Source organism: Lactuca saligna, chromosome 2, assembly GCF_052625555.1.
Source record: "Lactuca saligna cultivar CGN05327 chromosome 2, ASM5262555v1, whole genome shotgun sequence".
Lineage (NCBI taxonomy): Eukaryota > Viridiplantae > Streptophyta > Magnoliopsida > Asterales > Asteraceae > Lactuca > Lactuca saligna.
In genome coordinates this window covers 68,011,417-68,021,632 of record NC_136418.1, presented here as the reverse complement: position 1 = coordinate 68,021,632, position 10,216 = coordinate 68,011,417, and positions in this window count along the sequence as shown.

The following is a 10,216-nucleotide window of genomic DNA, read 5'->3' as shown; positions in this document are numbered from 1 at the left end:
GCCTTAACTTATGACACAAGCAACCACCCCACACCCACTCTATGACCAGCCATACCTCCCCACCTTACCTATGTCACTTCAATGTTCCCTTACACTCAAATTTCACTCACTCCCACGTTTTTGAGCTGGAACAATCAACCACACTCCTCATTTTCTCTCATTTCTCTCATTCCACTAAGTAACAAACATCACTTTTTCTCTCAAACTCTTCTACACAAATTTTCGAGATCCAAGGCTGATTTCAAGTGTTCTTCCACACTTAGTAAGTAAAAATTCATCCTCCCTATTATTATTTCACTTCATTCTACTCAAATCTTTGGTTGCTTACACAAACTCCCTAACTATGATGTTAGATTCTCGAAAACCTTCAAGGCATCTCCAAGTGTTCTTGAATTAAACACTTCCATTCTTCAACAATCATCTACTGAAATCACTCAAGGTGAGTTCATACCCCTACATTTTCATGTTTTCTCAAGTTTTTAGGGGGGGGGGGGGGGAATACAAGTTAAAACACTAAGAACATAACTAAATTTTGCTAACAGCTTACATCAGAAAAGTTCAACTCCATTCACGGACTGTTTTGGGCATCTTAAACATTTTTGTTTTCAAAACTGTACAAGGTGCAAATAGTTCAAGTTTTTAGCTTTAAAATGGCTACTTGCACATCTCCATACGATTTTTCTACAATTTATGGTGATTTTTACAAAACTGCCTATCATTTCAAACAACAATCCGGACCAGTCTGTGATTTTGGACTTTTTCACCCAAGTTGGAGGTCATTAAAAATTGTGATAAAAATTATGAGTAAACTAGACACATTTTGTGAACTCTCAGAATTTACGGATCTAGTTTTTGACTTCGTATGATTTTTCTATGATTTTTCCAAAAACAGGGCAGAATGGCTAAATTTAGCCAGCAGCATGTAAACATCATAACACTTTGTATTATGTTGAGCAAAGTGTATAATCATAAGTTCTAATATTTGAATTTGTTTCCATGTTAGTTTATCATTATGAACTGAAACTAAGACATTCATATTAAATATTATTCATTCATTTTAGAACACGGATTATTTAACTATAAAAAGTATAGTTTGATAAATTCATAACACTAATACATTTCCATAAAAGAGCTCATACATATTACATACACTTTAGATAAACTATAATAGGTATAGTTTGTGATACATCACTCAACGCACTCGTACAAAAAGGGTACATTCATACAAGAAAGATTTATATTCACACACATTTCAAGTAAACTTGTTAACCTATGTTGTGAGACTCTCTCTCTCTCTCTCTCTCTCTCCCCGTACGTCCGAGTGCGGGATATAATTCCTGGTAGTTATAATCAGAATCTCCTTGAGGGAGAACGTGATACTTGTATATAGATCTATATTGGGTTTGACACCCCACACCTTGCTGCTAGCTACAGTGGGACCTGCAGGTCTACGGGTGACAAATGTCATTTCATTTTCGCGACGCCTGAGAAACGTTGTGGCAGGTTCACATAGTCACAGTATGATTATAGCGACTCACTTAGGGGGATAACAATTCGTGAAGTTTACGGGGTTTCATAAAACCGAAGTAGGTTTTAGGTTGATAAAAGAAATTTACTTTCCACAACATTTTAAACTCACAACATTTTTACTAAGAAATGATGATTTCTCATACACTCTAGTCTTTGGTTATAAGGCTACATTTCTCGGATTTCAAGGGAAATATCGGATTTTTCTGAAACAAATGCGACATTTACATGCGAAATACTTCTACTAAGTTTATTAATAAAAGCTTATGAACTCACCAACCTTTGTGTTGACACTTTTCAAACAACTTGTATTCACAGGAAAACACTAATCAGGTTATCAAGTGCTTTTGAGGATGGGACGTTAAGGCGTCAAACTTTTCACATTTTGACAACATATTGTAATTGATTTTGAAACATGTAATTCATACAAGTGATGTAACTTTTTCAATTATATATATGTTGGTTGTGTTTGCTTAAATTACTATTAAAATTGTGGTTATGATGCTATACATGAAGTCCTCCACCCCCGGACGTTTCCGCCATCCTTGGTTTGGGGGTGTGACACTGCCCCAATATGGTTCCCACTGAAGGGAAAAAGATCGAAAGGTACATATCGGGGCTAGTGCCTCCGTATCAGGTGAATGTCCTATCATCAAACCCTGCTACCTTCGACAGTGCCAAGCGATTGGCACAATGACTCATTGGCCATGGAGTCAAAACCCCTACAACAACAACCACCCTAGCCATCCCGGAACCCTCCAATCCTACTGACACTAAGCGGAAGTTCTGGGAAGAAAAGAAGAGACAGTGAGCTGCCAAAAAGTAGCAAGTTGTGGTTGTGCATGCCGCGATAACCCCTGCTGCTGCTACTGCTCCGGTGAGGCAGTATGCTGGGAGTTTGCCTAAGTGCAACAAATGCAACTTTCACCACAACGGCCCCTGTCGTGAAATGCAGTGCTCTAACTGCAACAGGAAAGGACACATCGTCCATTTCTGTAAATCCCTGGCAAGGCCGATCACCCAAGTCCCCGGCTCTGGTGCGAGCCCAACCTGCTATGGATGTGGTGAAGCAGGCCACTATAAGAGGGACTGCCCCAAAGCGAAGAATGCTAGCGGAGCAGGGAGGGTACTAGCAATAGGCCATGAGGAAGCAGTTGATGACCCGACAGTGGTGACTGGTATGTTCCTCCTCGATAACTTCTATGCATGCATTCTGTTCGATAGTGGAGCGGAGCGAAGCTTCGTGAACCATAAATTTGCTTGCATGCTTAAACAACAACCAGACGCACTTAAGGAACTATTCATAGTAGAAATGGCTAATGGAAAAACAGAAAGTACGAATAGCATATACTTAGGATGTACCCTAACGCTAGATAACCATTCATTCCGAATCAACCTTATGCCGGTCCCGATTAAAAGCTTCGACATTATCATCGGCATGGATTGGTTAAGTCTTCATTGCGCCGACATCATGAGCTACGATAAAGCAGTCCTTGTAAACCTCCCGTCTAATGAAACTCTCATCATCTACGGCGACAAACCCGGTGCGAGTCTCCGTATTATATCAAGTATTCGAGCACATAAATATCTACGTAAAGAATATCATGCATTTCTTGCTCACGTCGTCGACACGAACCTCGAAACGAAAGAACTAAAGAACATTCCAGTAGTGAGCAACTTCCTCGACATTTTCCCAGAAGAGCTACCTGGATTACCTCCACAACGACAAGTCGAGTTCAGAATTGACTTAGCCCCAGGAGCTACCCCAGTAGCCAAGTCGCCCTACCGATTAGCACCAGCAGAGATGCAGGAACTATCTGGTCAACGTAACGAACTGCTCAGCAAGGGCTTTATAAGACCAAGTTTCTCGCCTTTGGGAGCACCGGTCTTTTTCGTTAAGAAGAAAGACGGATCATTCCGTATGTGTATCGACTACAGAGAACTCAACAAACTGACGGTCAAGAATCGTTACCCTCTGCCTCGCATAGACGATCTATTTGACCAACTGCAAGGAGCAAACTACTTTTCCAAAATTGACCTAAGATCCGGATATCACCAGTTACGAGTGCTAGAGGAGGATGTGCCAAAGACAGCCTTCCGAACTGGTTACGAACACTACGAGTTCGTGGTGATGCCGTTCGGATTGACCAATGCGCCTGCGGTTTTCATGGATCTGATTAATAGAGTATGCCGACCTTACTTGGATCAGTTCGTCATTGTATTCATTGATGACATCCTGATCTACTCCCGAAGTAAGGAAGAGCATGGCGATCACCTGCGACAGGTTCTAGGAACTTTACGAACGAAGAAGCTCTATGCGAAGTTCTCTAAATGCGAATTTTGGATACGAAGAGTCGAATTCCTAGGATACGTGGTAAGCGAAGAAGGAATCTACGTGGACCCATCCAAAATTAAGGCCATTGAGAACTGGTCAACACTGAAGACGCCTACATAAATTTGTCAATTTCTAGGTCTCGTTGTGTGACAACCCAACATTTTGAGACAATATAATGTAACACCAGTCAAATTTAGGCCAAAATATAACTTTCCTAAAATATTATTTTGGTTAAATAAAGTGGTAGGAATTGTATCAAGGTTTTCGTACATATAAAGAACACTAAAATCCGAGTTATAATGGAGAAGTTATGACCAACCGAAGATTCTCGGCAAAACCAGGCAACACCGATTAAGCGAAAAACGTGAAGTTTCAATACAATAACATTTAGCCTTAGGTATCTAAACAATAGTCGTAGATTTCGTTAAACCATGATCATGCATAAAAAGAACGCCCAAAACGGATATCGTATGAAGAAGTTACAAATTTTCTAAGTTTTGTTACAGCGGTACACAGCTAAAAACTCGAAATAAAGATCGAGGGATGTTTAGCCGACACAACTTAAACGATAGTTGAAGGTCTCGACAATAGTACTTCGATGGTAAAAAGACAAACGAAAACGGACGTCGGATAAAGAAGTTATGCATTTTTAACGAAGTTATCGTGTCTCGGCCTATTAATTAAAATATAATTAAAAATAAAGTCAAAATTAGCTGACGGAATCTAAATGAAAGTTGTAGAGTATTTTCTCACCTTCGCGTGGATATAAAGAACGTCAAAAACGGAGCCTGTATACGAAAGTTACAGATTTTAGAAGTTCGTGGCACACACACCAAGACGATTTACGCCCAGTGTGCCAACGTATGCCCAGCGTACTCGGATGCTAGGCTCCGGATTGTCCACGTCGCTTCGACGCTTCTTTCGAGGATGCAGTAAGCGTTGACGTCGCGTACGCCCTGCGTACTCCGAAGTTACGCCCAACGTAACGAGTATGCCCAACGTACTCAGAAGTTACGCCCAGCGTACTCCGAATTTACGCCCAGCGTAATCCCTCTTCCAGCACCCTATAAATAGAATGCGAGGGTGCCGACTGCCTTTTCTAAAAATCTTCATTCCTCTCACATTTTCACCTCGTTTTTCATGCCGACAACATCCCAACTTCCCGATTTCATATCTAAGCCCCGACGAAGGTCCGAAGCCTCAAGATTCCCGAGAATCTCGTCACTTTCCGGTCGAGGTGCCGCCCGAGAAAATCTCGTTTTCTTCAAATCGCGCACTTTCTTCGGTGAGTTCATACCCCAATAAACTACATTTTTAAATGTGTTATCAATACTTTTTATATACACTTTTAAGGGGGGGAATACAAGTAAACACATGATTATTATCGTGTGTAACCCAAAGTTTCACTAAATACTCATTTTTATCAAGTAAATCATATGTGATTCATAACCACTACATGGAATCTTTCGTACGTAAAATATATCACGATATCATCTTGTCTGTTGAAATTAAATATGTTGTTTTACATATACGAATCAAACACTTTATTTATACTTTGAGTATATGTGTTCATTTATGTCACCACAAAAGTTACACATTACATAAGATGTGAGCATTTCACTAGGGTTTATTATACAAATGAAACAAACTTTTGGAAAAACTATAATAGTTTACGACAAACATTTTTACATGTTAAAAACTCTTTATCAAACTGTCTTACATACTTTATGTTTCCTTTCAAACGCTGTTAGAATCGTATTTCAAACAAAGGTCTTCTTATACTTAAAATCGTTCTTATCAAACAAACTACTTTCAAATCGTTTTATAAACTGACATCAAGTCATCATTCCTTATTTATTAAACTTCTCAAACGTTACACAAAACTTCTTTTATATTTTTCTATTATCAAATGCACGCCTATACATGTGTAGTTATATATATATATATATATATATATATATATATATATATATATATATATATATATATATATATCATGTATACATATATAGACATAAAAGTTTTCCATCAGTTGGTTCAGTACCTTTGGGTAGCAAAGGCCTATTTCGGTTATACACCTACACTACTAGTAACTATAATATGTATAGTTAGGATATACTACTTACCATTCCAAGTATAAGGAATCACACAAGAGTCAGTTAATTTATGAGTCTATACTAATACATCACATACTATATGAAGAGATACGATTACATAAAATTACAAGGCATACAAATTTCAAGACATACAATTACAAGAGATACGATTACATAAGATAGTGTACTAGATATTCATGAAATTTCACATACTACAAAGTACCATATCAAAGAGATATTTTAATATACAAGAAACAAATGGACATTTTCATACGTAAATCTGTTTTATACAAGGTTTTGTGAGACATTTCACGTACTTTCGAGTATGCATTATTAAGTCCTATATTATATACCATAATCCCTTGTAGGGGGAGCGTGATACTTGTGTATAGATCTATACGGGATTGACAATCCCGCACCTAAACTGTTAGCTACAGTTAGACCGGTAGGTCTGGGGTGACAAATGTCATAACATTCCAACGCCTGAAGAACGTTGTTACAGGCAGTCTGGGTCATTAGCATGGTTATAAAACTCACACGGAGTATTAAAAACACGTTGATTTACGGGGTTATCATATACCTTAGCGATTATATATGTACACAAATCTACTATTTTAGACATGAAGAACATCATGGTAGTTCATTTTTGGGACTTTTAAACTACTACCTACTTATAAACAAATATTGGATTTCTGAAGCAAACATTCAAAACAGTTGGGTCTTGGTAGAAGGCTACATTTTATACTAGTAGAAAATATGGGATTTTCTACGGTTTTCAAACATTTACAATTACTTACAAACATGTTTGTTGGTACGAACTTTCCTTCAAACATTTACATGTCTTTCTTTACAGCTTTACAAATCAAAGTCACATAAATACTTATGAATTCACCAGCATTATTGCTGATACTCGCTTTCAAAATAACTTGTATTCCCAAGACACGGATAGACAGGTACGACTACCAGGTTCTGTGAAAACGGAGCGATCAAGACTCGTCTTTTATTTTTGAATACTCATTTTTGTAGAATTATACTATGAAAGAACTCAAATGTAATTAAAATTATACTATTAATGCAATGGATGATGTTGTTGCTTGTTTACTACTTTGCATTATTGTGATACATTACATGACGTCCTCCGCCCCAGAACGTTTCCGCCGTTCTCGGTTTTAGGGTGTGACAGATTGGTATCAGAGCATTGTTTATAGTGAATTGAGTATATCAACCCATAAAAGATATACAAACTATAAATACAATAGGGATTAAAATACTCTGATAAAAAGTCTATACTTTTAAATAATAAAATACTTAAGAAAGTATACATGCCTGCATTCACACTAAAATCAGTGTCGCTAAGACAGAACAAAAGTATTACAATTGTTAAGCAACACAGGTAGACTTAGAGACATATGGTCAAAACTGGGATGATATAGCTTGATCAACTATATTATCCAAGGGTTGACTAGCATGTGCCTAAGTGTGGTTGTGAGTTGCAACAAGTCTAAACACTTACCCATAATACCACAATGAGAACGATAGAACATAAACCTAAAATACTATAGGAGTATTTTGTGTATTCTATAAACTACTTATGTGTTAGATTCTTATACCCCGATTACCGAATAGATAACATAGCTGGACCCCATCCCCACGACGACCCGTACTAACCCGAACAAAGGCAATGCTGAATCGTTCAGAGAAGAACCAGAGGATGATCATCCAATCCCTTTTGAATGATCACCATGCTAAAGACCTTTCAGATGATGATAACTCCGAACTCGAGAATGAGAATCTACCCCCGATAACTCCCAATTCAAACCTTAACCCTCGTCCAGCTCTTCATGGCTTGACACTTCCTTGCGTAGAATGCTTGGAAACATGGAGCGAAGAGCAAGATCAACCTATGCGACCGAAGCTGCTACAACTTAAGCGAAGGAAGCTCAACAGACACAGTTCTACCAATCCTGATCCATAGAGTTGCTTGAAACGAAATTCAGTGTAGGACGACTCTCCAATATACCGAAGAGGTTAAATTCCAATACAAGAATGCACATCATCTACACCAATCATCTTGAAAACACTCATGAGAGATCTGAGAGAGACCATGAGACCATGCTGCAAGCATTAGCTAAAACACGAGCCGAACTCATAGAGATACAAATACGCCAGAGAATGTACGAAAGACACCTTCTTGATAATGGAACGTTAATTGGCTGAACTAAGAGTTCACCAGAAGGATGATCGCCGCCAGTAAGAAATGCTTTATTTCCCTTCCTTGTTTAAAGGAATCGTTTTCCTGTGTACGTTCTATGTAGCATTTGTTTTATGTAACTATCATGTACTGTAAGTACTGTTAGTTACGCCTTTATGCGACCAAAACCTTTCTACTCATGATATGATGTAAGACCTTCTTCAAGATAAAATTTTCCTAAACTTATTAAACATCGATGATATTGATAGTCGGCTAACTTCCGTGTCGATCTTTGTTAAAAAACCCTCATCACACCTTCGTTGGAGTCTATCTGAAACATACTTTAGTCAAGTCATTGGACTATAGTAATTTAACTCCGGAGACATTCCCAAGTCTCTTTTAGTGGTAAGATCATGTTAATCACCAACCAACGATACCTCGGCTTGAACGAAAAACATCTTAAGACCATTCTACAAACATACTTCTACACTATACTAGGACTGCATCATAGGGATGTAGGTCAAACTTTCGAGAACATACTCTTACTCTTTACTTAAAGCAATCGAAGTACATCTAGAATCAACCAGAATCGCTCACAAAAATCTTTATCTTTCATGTTACAGAATCATGTCGTCATCCGGAAACGATCAGCCGAACAACGAAACCCTTATCCTCCACATCGACGCCGCTTCATTACAAGCTGCAGTAGTAGCTGCGGTGACAACTTTCCTTACGCACATCAACTCAGGCAACACAAGCAAGATCGACAAAGGAGTTGAGAGTTCCGATGGTAGTACCAAACCGGGAAAGCAACAAATGGCAACGGTCATAGACTTGCGAAGCCGTAAGACCGAAAGGAAGAGACGATATCGTCAAGCCCTAAAGGAGCACAAGAGATCCCAAAGACTTGCCATGCCACAGCAACAAATGGCAACCCCTGCAGAACGCTTTAGGAAGAAATTTCCAAGGTGGTGTAATGAGGAAGGCACTCGTGTCCACATAACACTCGCTAAACACCTCACTCCCGCCACCAAGGCTAGTACTAGCCAGTCATGCCACCAATGCGGGGAAATAGGGCAGCTCAAGAAGGATTGCCCTATAATAAAGAACTCTGGTGCAAACGGTAGGATTCTCAGGATCACAGCTGCAGGAGAATCTACTCCGAACCCACGTTAATGTAATTTAGGCGTTTCGTTGTAACAGACTTATAAACCATCCAAAACTAGTGTAACCAAAGTCTTATCTTTTGCGGGATCCCGTCGGTATAGGGATGCACATGCTGCATATACTTGCCTTTTGTAGTATACCTTATTCGCAACAATAGTCTTGTAGTAGTCTAAAGTACTGTAACTCTGTTGATGGTTGCACGGTTGTGTTTTGTCTGTAAACATTTTATATTCAAATCTAATGTCTTTAAGTTTCTTTATGATTCCAACATTATCTTACGACTTGATTCAATTTGATCCTCACAAAAACAGCTTCATACGTACATCCTTTTCTTCGAAATCGCCTTTCCAGCGAAGCCGTCATTCCAGAACACCGAAGTACCCATGTATAGAATACCTCATAGTTCTTTTCCTTTCCAAAGAAATCCTCGAAGTACCACTTGTACAGTACGTCAAGTTCAAATCCAAAGGTCCATACGGTTAATCTTCGCTGATGAATGTATACATAGGGGTGATATATAATCAAGGTTCTACAAGTTTGGAATTGACAATTCCACTTTAAACTTCTTTTTCCTCGATGGGATTTGAGCTTAAAGAAGAATCATCTATTCGACTACCTTCTCAACCTTATTTATATACGACTCGTATACCCGAGATTATGATCGTTGAACCATGTATGAATTCTAATATGAACTTCAGGATGAAGACTGCTCAAGACTACGAGTGATCGTGCTTCCGTAAGAATAAACTTAGAAATACCTATCCTTTTTCCTAATTCATGAGTAGTTATACTTTCTTTTAGATGTTACCGACAACTAATCCACCCCAAGGTTTTGACATCATAATCAGTAGGAACTGATTTAGTCTACATCGAGCCAACATTAGGTGCTTTGATAAAGCA